Source organism: Polypterus senegalus, chromosome 3 (genome assembly GCF_016835505.1).
Source record: "Polypterus senegalus isolate Bchr_013 chromosome 3, ASM1683550v1, whole genome shotgun sequence".
NCBI classification, from domain to species: Eukaryota; Metazoa; Chordata; class Cladistia; order Polypteriformes; family Polypteridae; genus Polypterus; species Polypterus senegalus.
In genome coordinates, this window is record NC_053156.1 from 50,999,568 (window position 1) to 51,019,322 (window position 19,755).

Genomic DNA, 19,755 nt, shown 5'->3' on the forward strand with positions numbered 1-19,755 from the left:
ACCCTGAAAAAATGGTATGTCAGATTAAAATTAAAAAATATACATCGGTTGCACATAATAGAATTGTTTTTTATCAAAAATAATTTAATTATGCTTACTGCACTAAATTAATATATTCTGAAACAACATATTTTTATATAAAATTAATGAAACCTTTTCATTCTCTGTTAAATTAATTATTTTAAATGAGTATGACTCATGTCCATAAAGCATAATAATTTAACAATTGTTTTATAAACTTTTTAAAAAATGGACCTCACTGAGTACTTGGCTGTAACCTTTTTAGGTTGTCAATCATACTTGTTCCAGTATAACTTTTATAGTTCATGTTCAAAGTTATTGATAAGAAATTAACAGGTTTGTTTATACCAAAACTAGTTTTATTTGGTAAAAACAATACAAACCGCCAAAAATACAAAAGATTAGTATTAAAAAGCTGAAATGTACAACAGTTGTAAAAGAAAACTGCTTCTTTGGCTATTCCAGAATGCCATGACCAGTGTATAACTAAATATGAACAGAAAATGCACCTTGGATAGAGTGATTCATAAATATAAATAAATGTATTTTATAATATAACTGTATATGTTATAAATTTTTATACTAGCAAAATACCCACACTTCGCAGCGGCGAAGTTCTGCCTTAAAATTTTTATTAAGAAGAAAAGTAAACCTTTTTAAACTGAGGGAAAAATATACCAATAATTATTTGTTAAGGATCTCTTTGTATGCCACGTTGTCATTTCGGCCATCCGGTTGTAATATGACCAAGCAGTGCGCTGAGCTTACTCTTGATCATGCAACGTACAGTTGGCCATGTGAACAGTAATCTTGTATGAAATCTCACAGCTTGGATTGCTACTGTCATAATCGGTTTGAGTTTCATGGTTTGTTTCAATTACCAAGTATTTGCAGGACTACTTGGGTTGAAGTGACATTCGGCATCTGTCAAGCGTTGTAAGCATACAACCAGCTTCATCGATACCTTCGCATCCAGCTTTTGAGAGTTTAAACATTCGTAAACATCAAAGTGTCCACTACTGAAATCGTCACCTGTGAATCTAAGATGTTTAAGAGGCACTGGCGGTTGTCCAAAGGTGTAAAATATTTGGCTATTTCGGTACACTTGAAAGCAACAACCGAACAATTCAGTGGCAGCCATCAACTCACATGCAGAACCATAGGTGAAGGGCTTAAGCATTTCCCTCTTATAGTGCTCCTGTGTAGCATAATTATCTCCTGTACCATCATCAGTCCACACCTTGAACCTGTCCCAGTCATTCAATACATAAGACACAATGTTCCTCCGGATATCAAGAGTTAACCTGATATGGCCGTGCAATATGTAACACAGAGAATGGAAAATGCAGGCGCATGGAAACCACTCGGTAAGTGACAGTTCTTTGATCGATGGTGATCACCTCGATAGACATGTTAATGCGGGTACGGTTGGAACGATAAAGGAAATGGGTACCTGAACAAGGTAAACTAAGTCTAAAATACCTATACAATAACTATAATCGTAATAAACGAACAATAAAACAGCGGAGAAGCTGTGGATTAAATAAAAAGGCTGCAGTTATGAACAGGGAGATGTGAATACCATGCCGAAGCAAGGAAAGGAATGAAGAGACTGGAGCGACGGACGGCCTCATATAGGCAGGCAGCCAACAACATGGGAGGTGTGGGGATGGGTGACTCAACGCCTCCTCATACGGCGACCGAGCTGCAGGCTATGGACGTATATATGTACATAAGTAGGATTCAGTTAGCATTGGGAACCCGAGTACCAAATTTCTTGAAGATGAGGCCATAGGTAACAAAGACCGTTGGAAAGTTCAAAATGGCGGCCGACAGTGGCGTCATACCACCGAAATAAGTACGTACATCGGCTTCGGTTAGAGCAGGGAAGCCACCTACCAAATTTCGTGTAGATGGGGCCATAAATAAGAAAGTTTAACATGGCAGACGTTGTCGACCGTTATGACCATTATGCGTAGAATTTCTAAATGAAACCTGCTTAACTTTTGTAAGTAAGCTGTAAGGAGTGAGCCTGCCAGATTTAATCTTTCTACCTACACGGGAAGTTGGAGAATTAGTGATGAGTGAGTCAGTGAGGGCAACAAAGACCGTTGGAAAGTTCAGTATGGCGGCCGACAGTGGCATCATACCACCAAAATAAGTACGTACATCGGTTTCGGTTAGTGCAGGGAAGCCGCCTACCAAATTTCATGAAGTTGGGGCCATAAATAAGAACATTTAACATGGCGGACGTTGTCGACTGTTATGACCGTTACGCGTATAATTTCGAAATGAAAAATGCTTAAATTTTGCAATTAACCTGTAAGGAATGAGCCTGCCAAATTTCAGCCTTCTACCTACACGGGAAGTTGGAGAATTAGTGATGAGTCAGTCAGTCAGTCAGTGAGAGCTTTGCCTTTTATTAGTATAGATATGTGTGTATATGTATATATATATATATGTATATTGTATTCGTATTGTATTATTTATTTGTTTGTATTAATAGTATTTATCTGGTTGAGCAATGTTATGATAATACTAATGAACAGCAATGCTGAAAGTTGTTGACCCTTAACAAAAGTCAGAAGTTTTTGGCTTTTTTTCAGTACGTAAACGTACCTGTACTAAGCAAGTAAATCTAGACAACTTAATAGTACATTTACTGACTTGTGACGGTAGTTAGTGAGCATCATTTGATAAAACGTTAAAAGAGAATACAAGGAAAAATGCAAAACAGAGTAACGTTAATCTGTGTGATTAAGTGTTTTAAATGAATATCTGAATATTTCTCGTGTGTGTGGTTTTTTTTTTTTTAACATTTATTTCACTAACCTTTTGCTCTTAACTGCTGACAATAACTCAGACTCGCTGCTTCTTTGAAATTCACGTGACTTTACCTCCAAGTTATCCAACCTCCGGTGGCAATAAATCCGCTTGGGGCATATTAATTTCCAGTGAGGACTAAATTTTGACTTCTACTTAAATGACAAAAATTAGCATATTGTACATCCCACAAGATTCAGTAACTTAAATATGATCGAGTTATGCTCAAAAGTGGAACATAAATAATACATGTAATATAAAGTAAATACATTTTTGTAAATGTAACAACCTGCCATTTCACTTTTTTCAGTGCAGTAAGCTTTCTGGCCTTTGCTCCATTTTACAAAGTTGTTTGCAACACAGCCTCAGAATATCTGAGTTGTCAGATGTGATGTCTGTTTTGAATATAACTGATGAATAGAACGATGTATACACAAATCTACATACGTCTCTGATCATAGTGTAACAGCTCCGAAGTTAAATGAGAAATTACTCGCCTCTGCAGTATTTTTACGAATTTGTGAGGATTGGGGCTGACGTGTGGGACTCCACAGACGGGGAACAATAACATTTATTTCTATAGTGCATTTTCATACAAAACATGTACAGTAGCATAAAGTGCTACTGTAAGATGTCAAAGAACTAGTTATGCAAAGAAAAACAAATTATAATTAGATATGAAAAATGATGCATAGTTTACAAAAAATAAAGAATGCACACTTAAATAAGAAAGACAGACAATTAAGAGAAATAAAGTCCTTAAATATAGAATTGTTTTTTAAGCCTCTAAATCAGGGGTGCCCACACTTTTTCAGCTTGTAAGCTACTTTTAACATGAGCAGGTCAAAATGATCTAACTACATTAAAAATGCAATCTATGTAGATATATATATATATATATATATATATATATATATATATATATATATATATATATATATATATATATAAATAATATACTGAGTATCAGAGGTGGGTAGTAACGACTTACATTTACTTGAGTAACTGTTGAGAAAATTGTACTTCTAAGCGTAGTTTTACTGCACCATAATTTTTACTTTTACTTGAGTACATTTGTGAAGAAGAAATGCTACTCTTACTCTGCTACATTGGGCAACACTCGAATTGTTACTTTTTTTCCATTAGATAAAGTCTGATAGAAAATTTTCAATCTGCTCTCTGTAGCGTATGCTGTCAAATTGCGCACACGCCTTCCATTGCATCTCCAGCTCTGACGCGAGGTTTTGGATGTTCCCCAAGTCAAGATGCTCGCAGCTTTGAGGACAGATGTTGCATTTTTCGTTTTAAAGCATTAACTGAGTTAATCATACTGACCATGGCTTTCTCTTTTCCTTGCAGCTGTACATTAAGCTCATTCAACATGTTGGTCAGATCGGGAAAAAAATGCCAAGTCTAGCGGCCATTGATCGTTATTAAATTGCTTGTATTCTGCATAAATAACTCCTTTTTCTCCGGCCAGGGGTCTTGAAATCTCAGCAGGAATTTCTCCCTAGCCATCTGCCTCAACGAAGGGATCTTTTATCATCTCTCCACCTTGGAAGGACTTCTTATGCTTAATGATCAAGTGACTCACCTGGAACGATGCTTCGTTGTGTCTGCCTTTGCTTTTGAATTCAGCTGAGTGAAAAATGACGGCTGTCTGATTAACTGTGATTTTCGTTCCCTCTCGTTTCTCTTTCTCAGATCGCTTTTCGGAAGGAAGTCAGTTTTATAGTTTTTATGAACAGTTCGAAAGTGCCTTTCCACATTTTCCTTCTTTGGAATAGCAATGATAGATTGACAGATCAGACAACCGCACTTCGATTGTGACATTGTGAGAGAAAAAAATCCTCTTCCAATTCCACATCCAGCCCATAACCAACAAAGGTTTTTTTAAATCCCTTCTTTAGTCAATATAAATTGGAAGGCTAACTAGATCACTTAGATGGCCGGAGTTTTACAGTAGCTCGCGCATTTGATTGTGCGTGTGGGATGACCAGTGTGTTAGAAGAAAAGAGATCTCAGACTGGCCGCCCTGTATGTCAATCAAGTGGAAAATGCCATAGGAAGGATATATGATAGACTAACATTTAAAAAAAAAATGTTTTCTACCTACACTACCTTTCCAATCTACCGGTCGATCACGATCAACATTTTGGGCACCCCTGCTCTAAATGATCTATGATGTTAAGGTCTGTTACCCAGGGTGGATAGAAAAAAAAGATTCCAGTTAAGCTGGAGAGAAATAAAAAAAAAAAATTCTGTACTGGTTACATGCGAAAAAACAACCCAATATAAATGTTCCTAAGTAGTTCTTTATTGTATTTTTTTTTTTTTGGAAGGCTTCATCTTAGAGGATTCAGTGCAATGGGCCTTGTGGTATGATGGGGTATCTGCTTTCATTCAGACATTACAGGTGCTTTGATCAAGTGGTGATGGTGTTGAAATCAACTGGAAATTAAACAGAGAAAAGTAAAGATTAATAAAGATTTTAGGTTTCTTGAAAGGTGTGACCATTCCATTGATATCTAGTTTATTAAGGGTATACAGCAATCTAAAATATACTTATGAAAATGCCAAATTAAAAAGATGTTTTTTTGAAATGATCTACAGCGTTAGGCAGGCATATAGAGCGAATATTGAGTGGGCCCTGAAACATAAGACGATATTCCGACCGTTCGGGCTAACAGCCGGATGTCTTTTATTTTTGTGACATTCTTTATCGCGTTGTGTTGTGTTCGTTAGCGTACGCCCTTATAATCTTTTTAAAAACAATTATTAATGTTTGAATATAATAATGGAAAAGTGGTTGAAACGGATAGCAAAAACTACGTCGCTGCCGCCGGTTGATTGTGATGAAAAGACAGAAGATGTTCTTATAAATGACAAAAGTGGCACTGAGGCTGACTTCCAAGCTCCCTCAACGAGTTTGCATGAATCGAAACGACGGAAAGTTGTAAGAAAATATGACCCTGAATATCTAAAACTAGGATTCACTTGGAATCATGATACGATAGATCCACGTCCTCAATGCGTGATTTGCTACGAAATATTAGCGAACCATACTTTCGCCCAAGTAAGTTGATGCGTCCTATAGAAACAAAGCATTCCCATTTTACGAATAAGCCAGTAGATTTTTTTCAAAGAAAATTGTTGGATATGAAATCTTGAAAAAATATTGTTTCACATTTCATTAATATTAATGAAATTGCTGTATATGCCTCGTACCTCATTAGCTTAAGGATCGCCAGAGCAGGAAAGCCTCATACCATTGGCGAAGATTTAGTGTTACCATCGATTAAAGATGCTGTTGGATTGTTGCATTTTTTTTTTTTTTTTACATATACAGTGTTCATTTTTCCTTCCATTTTCTTAACCAGCTTTTTCATCCATTCTCTGTCCTGATGGCATTGGGCACAAGACAGGATCCAGCTCTGAACTACAGTAGATGCCAGTCTATTACTGATACAGTGTGTGTGTATTGCCTTTGGATCGGTAACAGATTTTGTGCCTCAGTACCAGTACCAAAACTGTTAAAAAGCAAATAACAGGTAACTGCAAACTTCAGCCACCCAGGAGCACCATGCCAATTCACCACTCTAAACACCCTTTTCTGACTGGTAGCATAAAGCTGGTGGTGTGTCCCCTGTAAAGTCTCAGTTGTGTCAAAGCAATGGGAAGGGGTTGTCCCACATGCAGTCTCGATCATGTCATAGCATGTAGTTGGTGAAGTCAACTACAATTCTAAGCACCTTTTCCTCAGCTCCTCCACCAAGTGTCGAGTGGAGGGGTTTGACTGCAAAGCTAATGTTTAATTCCGGTGCCAAACATCCTGAAATCCCGTTACAGTACCATTTTAAATTTTGGGTTTTTCTGTACTTTTGCAGTACCAGTATACCATGCATCCGTAGTACAAGTATAATACAGTACCTATTGAAATCGTCTTATCCTGTCGAAATAACCTTTTTTCTTATTAATCCAGGGAAATAAAAATAAATATTTCTATTTTCAGTTGCCTTTACATGTTATTACTCTTAACATCCAAGTACAAGTAACGTTTTTTAAAAAATCTTAAATGATTATTACAATGTATATAGTGATCAGCCCTTGGAGTAACCCTTATCAACTAGCTCAGGCACAGCCGGTCACCTTCTAGACTACACACGAAACTAATCGCCCCCCAAAAAACACCAACTGTCCTTGCTCTGATTGCTCCAGAATAAATCTGGCTTTTCCTTGAGGCTTCCAATGCTAGTAGTGCATGGGGATGCAAATAATTACCTGTGGCTGGAAAGACTCTTTCAAAAGGCCTCCAGGATAAAGTTGTGTAAAGGTTCAAGTTGGGAGAAAGGCACAAAAAGAGTCCTAAGGCTTTAACTATCCCTCTGAGGAACCATTAAGTGAATTATGAAGAAGTGGAAAGCATATGGCACCACCAACATCCTGTCTAGACTGGGCTGTCTCTCCAAACTTGATGGCCGTGCCAAGAGGATATTGATCAGGGAAGCTACCAAGAGGCTAATGGCAACTTTGAGGGACTTGCAAGTGTTTATGGCTGAGACTGGTCAGTCTGTGCATTTGACAACAGTCTCACAACGTTTACACAATACTCCCCTATATGGTAGAATGACCAGAAAGAAGCCTCTTCTGAAATATTACTACTCTAAGTCTCATTTGCACTTTGCCAGAAAATCTTGAAGATTCTGATGTCCTGTGACAAACGTTTTTATGGTCAGAGGTATTCTTGGAAAATCCCAAACTTGGCACACCACCCAAAACACACGCTACCTAACATGAAGTATTGTGGTGACAATATTATATAGTTGCGGTAATTTCTCTTCAGTGGGGACTGAGCAATTGGTCAGGATTGATTGAAAATAGATGCTGCCAATTACATACTCATTTTTGGCAGAGGACTGCAGGTTTTCCTCAGTCAGCTGAAAACTGGCTGATGGTTAACATTCAAAGCACGTCAACAACCCTAAACACAGCACCAAAAACACAAGGCAAAGGCTTAATGCTAGGAAGGTGTGTGTCCTTGAGTGGCCAAGTCAGAGCCCTGATCTAAGTATGATAGAGAATCTATGGCTGGACTTGAAGAGAGCAGTCCATCACTGCTCACCATGAAATTTAACTGAACCTGAACAATTCTGCAAGAAAAAATAGGCAAATATTCCACACTAGGTTCCCAAATCTGGTAGAGATAAATCCTAATAGACTGACGGCTACCAATAAAGCAATAAGGTGTCTGTATGAAATATTAAATCAGGGGACTGGTCACTTTTCCAATCCAGTTATTTATAGTTTTTTCTTTTTTTTATTGATGTTTGTGAATTGCTTTTTGCTGCTTGAATGTTGCAAGACAAAATGTGTAAACAAAACTGGGAAAATATATTTAAAATGGGATCTGAAGTCAGGCTATCCAACAAAAGAAGTGACTATTTCAAAAGGGGGATGATGATTTGCTATAGACACTGTACATACAGAAATGTTAGGCAAAGGCATAATGTGATGACAGCCCCTCATATTTGTCCCTTATGCAATCCAGATATTCTTCTATTTTCTATGACTGCGGTTACCAGCATTGGGTTGGATCAAGACAGAGCCTAAGCAAGTAGCATGACACACAAAACACAACCCAAACCAGGATTTGTTTTTTTTTGTTTATTTTTTTTTAATGAATGCATTATTCATCTACCATTTCATGATCTGAGCCCACTTTTGCCAGTGCATACTGTTGCAGAACCAATCCTGGAAACATCAGGTGTAGAGTGGGGAAGCACATTACAGGACATGACACGTGTTCAATACTTCTTATTTTTTCAGTCCTCTTTTTTTCCATTATACAGTAAAGCTACAAAGTGCCACAGCCTATCCTGGTTAGGTTAAACCTGAATGGTGTGCCAGTCCATCACATGTTCACTCATCTATTGTTGTCATCTTCTGGACTTTATTTGGGTACAAACTAGGAAATGACAGTGGGCATGATGCCAATTTATCACTGGGCACAATCATCCATCTGGCCTTTCATTTTCTGAACCCACCTTTTCTGTTACAGAGTTGCAGAGTGCCAAAGCCTGCTGTATCCTAGCAAGGTTAAACCAGAATTGAATGCCAGCCCACCACCAGACATGATCACTCATCCATTTTGTTGTTTTCTGGACTTCCTTTTCCATTCTAGAGTAAGAAATTGAAACAGCCTATCCTGTCAGCATCATCACAAAGCGGGAACTAACCCTGCATGGGATGTCAGTCTACTTTAACACAAGACACATTTGCTCATCCATACTTTCATTTTCTTAAGGCAGGTCTTTTTCTGTTATACGCCACATCCTAGAAGAAAAGCAGGAACTAGCTCTGGATTGAATGAGCCTCCATTGCAGTGTACTATCTCTCATTGTCTCTTTACTGACCTCTCGTAATCCGCTTTCAGTGTCATGGGCTACTTTGTCCAGCAGTAATCAAGTCTAAGTGAGGTGCCAGTCCATTAAATTTCCTACTTAGGCTCACACCTGCATTTACTCACAGTGCACAGTTAACTTTTAACCTAACAGTTGCTTCTTTGGGATGTTGGGTAAAGTGACACAGCATGCAAATGTTATAGAGGCAATGGTGGGATATTGTCTAGATTTCGACCTGGAGGGAATACCCAGTTTACCTGGCTGTCTTTCCGAGGCTAAAGGGTAAGAGATGTGGAGACAACCTTAGGGCTGTTTAAAGTTCAACCTGCAATTCCAGACTTCCGGTCATAGTACGTGGTGTTGAGATTTTAACCAGTTTGGTTACCTTTTGCAGGCCATTGCCCAACAGTACTGTATTTAACATCAGTTTACCCTGCTTAGCCCTTCATTGAAACCCCTAAGGCATACATGAACATGTGAGATATGAAAATCTATGCCAAATTGATATAAAAAGTGTATTTAGAAAACCACACAGATAAAATACAAAGTTAAAAAGACTAAATGTAAAATACCAGTAGTAAAAAAAATGATATTCTTACAGCATTTTAGTGTTCCATTTTTATAAAAAAAAACTACACAAAATTGTTCAGATCCCCGTCTGTTACTTCACTTTTGTTCCACCCCCGACTTGCCCTTCCATGATGGCGTAACAAATAATTTATTTTTTTTATCCAAGCCTATCGAACGTGATTAAAATATTTGTCTTTTTAACATTTAATTAGTTCTGATTGCATGCATAAGCATCACTCTTATTTTCATTTAAACAGCATTGCCAAGATTTAAAATGTAATGATATCTGAGTAATCAAACAGTTCAGTTTTTCTTCAATCCCACACAGGAAGCTGAAAAACCGTTCAGTTCAAGTTTTTCGAGCTATTTACCACAAGAAGGTAGAAGATTTTCAGGTCAAAGCTGTATAAGGACTTAAAAAACAAAAGTTCAAAATTGAGATTACCTTACAGAAAGTGGCAAGAATTGTGCCACCGTCATTCTCGCGTTCGGTCTGTTATACAGTCTGCAATTGTTCAATCACAATTTTAAAAGCCAAATTGTTTAAGTTAGTATTTGAATGTCTCCAGTCCATATCAGACCCAATCTGTTTTTTAGGCCAAGCTTTTGCCAGTGAACTAAGGTGGTCTTTTTTTCCCTCTACCATACATCAGTCCTTTGTAACTTGGGTCACTCAAGCTTAGTTTTAGTTTAGAAAATAAACATTAATTTGCTTTCCCACCCCTACCAAGTGCACATGTCTACTATGTTGTGTTCCGCAGAAATGTGTCATAACACCCATCCATCCTATATGAAGTCAGCTTATTCCAGGTTGAGGTTTGTTTGATCACGGCTTCAAGTGGCTTCTGGATTTGTTCCTATAATAAACGCTCAGTGTCTCTCCCAGTAGTGCTAATGGCGGCCATTGACAGGCGACTTTGATCAAATGTGTTTTCTGGTCATTATCTATGGCAGACATGTCAGGTGGGCACACATCATGCATGCAGACACATTAAAATGAATGAGTTTGGAGATCAATGACTGTTGGAGTGGAAATGAAAATCAGATGAGCTCGTGACCTCTCAGCCCTCACGTTTGACAGCGCTTTTTTACAATTGAAGATGTGTAAATGAATGTGAAGACACCGCCTGGGGAGGATCCAACATCGACAGGCGGGTTGACAATTAAATGTATTAATTTTAGTGCTGATTAAATGGCAGACAAGATAGAGGAAAAAAAAAGTACAAAACTGTCAAAAATTTAGTTAGAGGAAGAAGAAAAAAAAGAAGCAGGGTGAGTGAAGAACAAGCCAGGCCAGCAAATTGTGTATTAAGAGGATCATTCACAGATGGGCTGATTCCATTGTTTCAGCTAATTGAATTTTGAGTCCACCATAAGAAGGTACTGACTTAGCCCCTCTGGAGTAAGTAAAAGACATTCATCCAAAGAATAGATGCCTGCCACTTCAGACTTGCAGCTGCTCTTATGAAAATTGCATGTGGATGAAGAATTGTGGAGCAACAGTCACTGCAGGCAGTGGGACCTTTGGGATTAGAGGCGGTCAGCTATCGGCCTCCTGATACCAATACTGGTGTCCGAGCCCAAAAAAACGCAAGCACTAATGTGTCCATTTACATGCCTCGGCTTTTATTTTGCACATTTGTTTCTCTCTTTTTAATAACCAGAGGTTTCTGTAAATCTGCTTGCTGCAAGGAGGCAAATGTTTAGATAATTTTTTCTGACACATGACAAAGTGCACGGAGTTTAAATACAGACAGCTTGAAGGCTTTACAAATCCTCAGAGGTTTGTGTTGCTGAACCGAGTGTTTTAACGCAATTACCCATTTTTGCCTGCAGGCATATTTAAAAATAATTGGAAAGGCAGGCAGAAAAAAATAAATATATAAACATCCAGCCAGACCAGTCAATAAATATGAGAAATAAATCTGTTTGTCTTTGCTCAATGATTCTTTTCAGTCTCTGACCCTGTATTTGAACTTTCCTTTATTTCTTATATTAATCTATTGATTAAAGCGTGTAGAGTCACACCTATGGGGGGGCAGGAGTGTGGCGCAGATCTGATTCGACTGTTCTGAGTACATTAAGGCACACATTTCGAATGGTAGACCCATTACTGTTGCCTTGTGGCTAAGATACTGGACTTTAAACTCCAAGCTGCCAGTTTGATTCCCATTGTGTGACCCTGAGCAAGTTAACAAACTTGCCTGAAGTAAAACCGTAAAAATACAGTTGTAGCACATCCTGATCATGTACGTCACTTTGAATGAAGGCATCTGCCAACTATACACTGTATTCAGACCCATCACATTTTTTTCACATTTTGTTGTTTTGCAGCCTTGAGCTAAAATCATTTAAATTCATTTTTTTCCTTATAAAGCAATACCTAGTACCCCACAATGATAAAGTGAAAACAGAGTTTTTGACAGTGTAAATCAAAGCCAAAAACAAATCAAAAGGTTAAAGGAAATACCAGCAGAGCTTAAAGACAGGACTGTGTCAAGAACTGGGGCAGGCTACAAAAAAATGTCTGAAGGTTCCAGATGAGAACAGACCATTCAACCCAACAAAGTTTGCCAGACCTATCCAATTAATTCTTTCAAAATAACATCAAGTCTTGTTTTGAAGGTCCCTAAGGTCCTACTGTCTGCCACACTACTTGGTAACTTATTCCAGGCATCAATAGTTGCCTGTTTGAATTGAATCTTCCTGATATTTATGCAAAGCTTCCAACTGTGCCCCCATGTTCTTAGTGAACTCTCTCACATTCTTGATCTACAGGACTAATTCCCTTCATAAATTTATTCCCTTCATAAAATTAAACACTTCAATCTTGTTTCTCTTTTAACCATCTTTTGCTTAAACTGAAAAGGCTCAGCTCTTTTAATCTTTCTTTATAATTCATCCCCTGTAGTCCTTGACCTCAGCATAGTTGCTCTTCTCTGGCCTTTTTCCAGTGCTGCTATGTCTTTTTTTGTAGCCTGGCAACCAAAGTTGTACACAGTACCGCACCATCCGCTTGAATGTGTGAACAATAGAGATCGCCACTGAGCCTCCAAACACACCATGACCCAACACAATTTCAGGTTCAATAAAATGGATTTTTAATCCACACAGCTCAAATTAAGACAATTATTGTAGCCATTACACAGACTTAACACTAGAATTACCAGAGCCTACGAAAAATCTCATAGATCCGGCCCAACTTAAATCCGTTTGCACCTCTCCGTTAACGTCTTTGTTTTGTAAATGTGCTGATTAAGACAAGCAGCCTGCTATTCAATCCCCGCACCACCGCAGAACGTTCACAAAGTTCTCCCAGCTCATGCCTTGATTATCTGGGAGCGAAGTGCTGGAGTTTTAGAGTGGAAATAATAGATTGTTATTTGGAACACATGCATTTCATGTGTGTTCTGTTTCTACAATAATCTGTGTAAACGTTGTTAAAAGAAAAACGTTTTTCATATTTTAGTAATAAATAACAAAATATAGGCATAAACTATATAATGTGTGAAGCCTGAAGTCCAAAGATCAAATAAACACTTTCAGTTCGGCTTTGACATCATGGACCATTAGGTGCATACTAATTAAAACTGAATAAAAAATAATTAAAGTGACGGTGAAATATGAAGAAGGCAGATTCACCAGCATTTGTGTGTCAGCTTTTATCCATCCAGACCAGAGAATGTCCAGTTCCATTGTCTTAAAACACCACTCACATCTAAAGTTATTCCCAGTTTCTAATAAAAACTAACAGCGTCAGATCCCTAGGGTGGTAGGTAGTATGTATCCTGATCATGACTGAGAGAATAAAAGTAAAAAAAAAGGTAACTTTTGCAAGTACTATAAATGTACACCATCTGTTACAGACGCAAATCAAATGTATGTATGTCTTGTATAATATTAACAATAAGAGCAGCTCACTACTGAAAACGACAAATATAGGAGGCAGTCAGGATTGAACCGAGGACTCTTGTTACAAGTCAGCAAATCTTACCGTTACGCCACAGAAGCTGTTGACTTTTCCTTGAACCTTTTGTGAAAGTGTTTATTTTGATCTTTGGACTTGAGGCTTCATACATTATATAGTTTATGCCAACATACTACTAAAATATGAAAAACGTTTCTGTTTTAACAATGTGTTTACACAGATTATTGTAGAAACGGAACACACATGAAATGCATGTGTTCCAAATAATGATCTATTATTTCCACTCTAAAACTCCAGCACTTCACTCCCAGATAATCAAGGCATTAGCTGGGAGAACGTTGTGCAAGTTCTGTGGCGGTGGGAGGATGGAATAGCAGGCTGCATGTCTTTATCGGCACATTTACAGGACAAAAGACGCTGACAGAGAGGTGGGAACGAATTTAAGGTGGGCTGGATCTGCAAGTTTTTTCGTAGGCTCTGGTAATTCTAGTGTTAATTGTTTGCCTTCCCTCTCCTTCACTCCTCCAGTAAGTTTTGCCTGCTCCTTTTAAGCCGGACCCGGTGACACATTGTGGCTTGTGGGCAGTACCTTTGGGTCATATGGAAACCAGGGAGGTGCTCCCTGGCAGCGTCCTCTGTTGTCTGCCAAGGACATAAACAGGGCTGTGCTTCTGGATTCCAATTCCCATGCAGCCCTGCATGTGTCCAACTGGAACCACTTGCAATGGACACGGCCACCTATTAGTTTGGGGGATGAACTGCTCTTGGCTTCCAGCTCTCACGTGTCCATCTTTTCTTCCAGCATCCCAGCCAGGACATGAATTATAAAAACACAACCTGGCCATCCTTCCATTATGGCTTCCTGGTCAGGCAAGAAATCCTCCTCAATTCCACTTACAAATGGTATAACTTCTAAGTCCTTTCCAGTATGCATCCAAACATAATAGCATTGTCTCCACAGATGGAGGTTGGACAGTACTAACAGATGACAGATTTAATGAGACACAAACAGAAGTGCTAATGAACAGTACAATACTATATCTTTTACTTCTGTTGATGCACAGTGATTGATTTTTGAAGTCATTGTTGGTGAGACTGTCCCAGTTTCCAAGTCGGTAATCTAACTTGAAAGGGCGTTCTAGTTGAAACGTCTTACTAAGAACTTGAAATTCCCATTTCAAATGAAATACAGCATCTTAGTGCAGTCAACTGAGCCTAAGCATTAACTTTAATCATCCGGTTCAAAGACCAAAGAACTTAAAGGACTGGAGTCATTTCAAGTTCATGGACAATCGCCAGAGCTGTGGGGGTGTAATCAGGAACAATTGTCGGAGCAATGTCAATTTCATAATTAACCTGCGGTGAGCCACTGCGACCCTTTTCACAAACTGCAACCCATTACCATTATATACAACAGTAACTCACAACCCATAGTTTAAGAAATCCTGTGATAAGGAAAAAATAGGTCTGAAGTGCACGAGATCCAGTTCATCCTGCAGTCTTTGCTGCCATCAAGTCTCCAAAATCAAACGCACTAGAAACACAAACTAACATGCTGTTTGGTTTTTACCACTTGATGTCAAGAAAGTTTTGAAATTTTTAATCTAGACCCTACCATCAGTAACAAGGCCTCCTTTCTTTATTGGCATATTTTAGAGGAGTTGTACCATTTTTCTGAAGGAGAGCATTGTGCAATGATTAAAGTAACCACCAATCATTTTTTTTTTATGAAAGCTGGCACTTTTGTATAACAACCATAAACACCTCTGCCTTAAAGTAGTCCACTCCTTAACAGAGGAGAAGTAAAGGCTTAGCACTGAGATGTAATTGTCATCATCAGAACAAGACTACTTCATCCATCCAACTATGCTGGTTGTGATTGTGTCAAAAGAATCAGGCCATCCAAACTTCACCAAAATCAATCAGATAACCCCACCTCCACCCATTTGTCAGTCCATTTATTCATCCATCCACTATCTGATCTGATTATTTCAAGGACAGAGGATGATAGGATAATGGTGGAGGGTATATGGACAAGGAAAACGTGGTTGGAGATGCGTCAGATGATATGAAAAGAATAGGCCCCACTTTGAAGCATATCCAAGACCTTGGCAGATGGGGGGAAAAATATTTGCGGGACAAAATTACCTTAACCTGGGCAAACCCAGAAAATGGCAGCTAAACTGGGGCTAGTGATATCTCTTAATAAAGGGTTATGTTATCTGTCGAGAGCTGCATCCTCTCACAGCAGTGTCAGCATATCATAGAGCACATTGTCATTAAGTGCTTCAGAATATAAATGAGTAGAATCTCACCCTTTACTCTTGTGCTGTCCATCTACTTGTAAGAGGATTTAGTCAGTAATTATCCACACTTCTGTGATAATTTGATTTGGGTTGGCTGTTTAGCTTCCTCCTCACATGGTGGAAACATGGTGTGCCTGTGGTCATAGTGGCAAAATTTTGACTGTGATCAGTCAGAGTTTCTTGTTGTTTTCTAGGAGTAAACGCGTCCACTCTGATTTCCATTTACACCAAAGAAGAGCAATAATCTGTTTTTTTTATGGACTGAAGGTATACCAGCAGTCACAGTCTTTATTGGTTTCATTAGAATCATGATACAGATTTGCTTAATGTTGTTGTCAGTAGTACCCATGTATGGACATCTAGCTCCTTCTTCATGCTCAACATTTTTAAACTTCTCAATTCATTAGTAAACACTTCATTGTTGGAAAAAAAATTCTTCATATTTTACAGAAAGCCTTAATATGAATTTTGGCCCTGGTACACCTTCAGCCCATAGGAGGTTTGTCAAATATACTATATTTTTATGTTTTTATGATCACTTCTCATTTGAGCTTCCCGATTTATTCATCATCTCCGTCATATATATATATAATTCACTAAGCTGCCCAACCATGGGATACGCATGACAGAGCCCCGCCCACCAACTTTAATCCTCCTTCCGCGTCCACCCTCACTCTCAAGGCATGCGTACTGCCTGCTCATGTGCCAACACGCAACACCTCACTAAACACAGCCTCAGTCGCTTTCATCTCTGCTACAGTCCATATGAACCTCTGAGCCACGTTCACTTTTCATTGTTCTTTTTGATTCCGGCTGCTTTTCTATATATATATAATCGACTAAGTCGACCGACCATGGGGAACGCACGACAGAGCCCTGCCCGCCATCTCTAATCCTCCTTCCGCGTCCACAACCCTTTGCTAAATCATACAAACACATGCATGAAATCACTCGGTCCAATCCAACAGCATCTGTATAAATGCTTTTCGGCGAAAACCCTAGGCAGGATTTACGACGATACAATGCCCCAACATGTCACACCAATGTTGCAGCGATTTTCGTCAGAGAAGATGGTGAACCGCCTGCCGAAAGGGACATTTGCTTCTGTCCCATAGGCAACTCCTGTAAACAGATTTCCAAGCTCAATATGAATTGCAAACCACTTTTATCTGTTGTCACCACCAAAACACCTACTCACAACTGCGTCTTTCAAGAAGTATTTATTTCTTCTTGATTTCTGAATTCTTTTCTCAGCATTTTCCGTTCCTATTCTTACACCGCCATATGCTACAGCGGGCTTCGGCTAGTTGTAATAAATAAGGACAGATTGAATCCAGAATCACTGTAGTAGACACACCATTGTTTTAACCTTTTAAATGCACTTTAGGAATGCAGGATGCCATACCATGTTCTGGAAGCACTGTATCTAAAGCAGAAAATTGTTTTGAACAGGGCTAAAAGTTTGTTACAGTGCTCTCTCACACATGGGCCATTTCGACATCACCAGTTAACCTAACCTGCACATCTTTAGGAATGGGAGAGGAAAACCAGAGTGTCACAGGAGAACTCACGCAACCTCCACAGAGAGCGCAACCAAGCACACTGGACCCACGAAACAGGAGTATCAACCACAGTGTTCTTATGCCTTGAACACATGAGCATATCGTTAAAATACTCTGGGCTATGGATGAAATGAGTTTGTGAAGATCTTGGAAAGAAGATAATGGTACTCCGGTTCTCCGTCAATGAGATAATATTAAGGTACAGATTTGAGATGCCCCACTCTTCTGTTTATGGTGGTTGTGATTTTTTTTTTGTTTTCTTTTAATTACCGTATTTACGCGTGTGCCACATGCAAATTTTTCCTGAAAATTAGCATTAGAAAATCAGGTGTGCGTCATACACGAGGAAATGTAATTCTGTAATATTTACTTCTTCTGCTTGGGCTCGCTCGCGCTCTCTCTCGCTCTTGTTTTTGAATCAGTTTGGCGTCGTCATTCAGCATGGATAGTAGCAAGCGTTTACGCTCCTTCACTGTGATTTTGGAAGCAGAGAAGATAGGAAATCGGGCAGCAAGTCGCAAGTACGGTGTTCCAGAGTCATGTGTTCGAGATTGGCGACGGAAGAAAGAAAAACTTACGTCATGCAACAAAAACAGAAGGGCATTTCGCGGAAAACGTGCCCTAAACGTTTCCTATACGATCTGCAGCGTCGATTACGGGCAAAACAATTTTTGCGATTTTCTTCGTAAAAATTAGGATGCGCATCTTACACGAGGGCGCGTGGTACACGAGTAAAAATGGTATTATTTTTCTTTTTTCTGCTACTGCTTTATTAGGCTGTGACTCCCACCACCCAGAGTTAGGTTGAGCAACTCTGAAAAACTGATAAATGGAGGAATTTTTAAGATTGCCCGTTGAGTGCCTGTTTGCACCCTTGTAAGAGGCAGATGTTCAGTAAGAGTTGCAGCTTGTCTTTTATAGAACCTTTCTAGACTTTTTACTATGCAGAGTAACTTTTAATAGTTTGTGAGTACAGGATTTGAACCATCGCTGCCCCATGTTAGAGCAAAATGGCTTTGCTGGTGGATGCATAAGGATGTGTGAATAGAATTGGCACTTCTGCCACTCTGTCCTATGATGAGGTCAGTGACGACATGCTGCTGCATGCGCTTCCATCGAAAATGATGAACAAGAGGCAGCAGCCTTGTCGTTACATCCTTATGACATGACAGTGTTCATTTGATACACAGCATTCTGGTCCATTTCCATCCTCCTCACTATTTCAAAGAGATTATTAAATGAGGGAGCTTTTTAATAAGTAACTCTTAACTTGCCCTTCATTTCAAGTATCTTTGCTGGGAGAAACTGCTTTTGCTGCTTCTTCACATTGGTCTCGGTGGCCTTTTATGTGATATGCTATTGCAATGCTTATAGATTTTTATTTTTGTAACTTTTTCTATATGTCTATATATTTCTATATTAATGTGTTCCTTGGATAAATGCACACTGTTCTCAGAGAGCAGGTACACATATTTTGACAAACCAAAAATGTGTGACAAAAACAGGCAGTCATTTATTTTATTTTTTAAATGCAGCTTTATTTTTTTATTATAATTTAATATCTACCCATCATTTAGCGCTATCTATCATATAGTCATATATATATCATATCTAACTAGACATCATAAAGTGCCTTATCTACTGTATCTATCTATCTATCATATAGTGCTTTTCATTTCTATCTATCTGTCATATAGTGCCTTTCATATCTGTCTAGCTTTGTATATGTCCATCTATAATAAATGGCCACCAGTATGTAGATTCTCCTCTAAATTATTGAGCTCAGGTGTTTCAGCTGCACCTATAGGTAACACTAATAAACACTGGCAGTAGAACGGGTCATACTGAAGAATTCAGGGACTTTAAACTTGGCACTACTTATAGAGTGCAACTCCAAAGAGCAGAGGTGATGAAGGTAGACGAATTTAATTACTTGGGTTCAACAGTCCAAAGCAATGGAGACTGCGGAAGAGAGTTGAAGAAGAGAGTGCAGGCAGGGTGGACTGGATAGAGAAGAGTGGCAGGAGTGATATAAGAGTGAAAGGGAAGGTCTATAAAACGGTAGTGAGACCAGCTGTATTGTATGGTTTGGAGACTGGGGCACCAATAAAAAGACAGGAAGCTGGAAGTGGCAGATTTGAAGA

The 19,755-nt window shown here is 38.8% G+C and overlaps 1 protein-coding gene across 3 annotated transcripts in view; it reads left to right on the forward strand.

Moving 5' to 3' along the window:
* serpinh2 (serine (or cysteine) peptidase inhibitor, clade H, member 2) overlaps window positions 1–19,755 on the forward strand; it is an 84,178-nt gene that overhangs the window by 63,083 nt on the left and 1,340 nt on the right. The window lies entirely within an intron of this gene.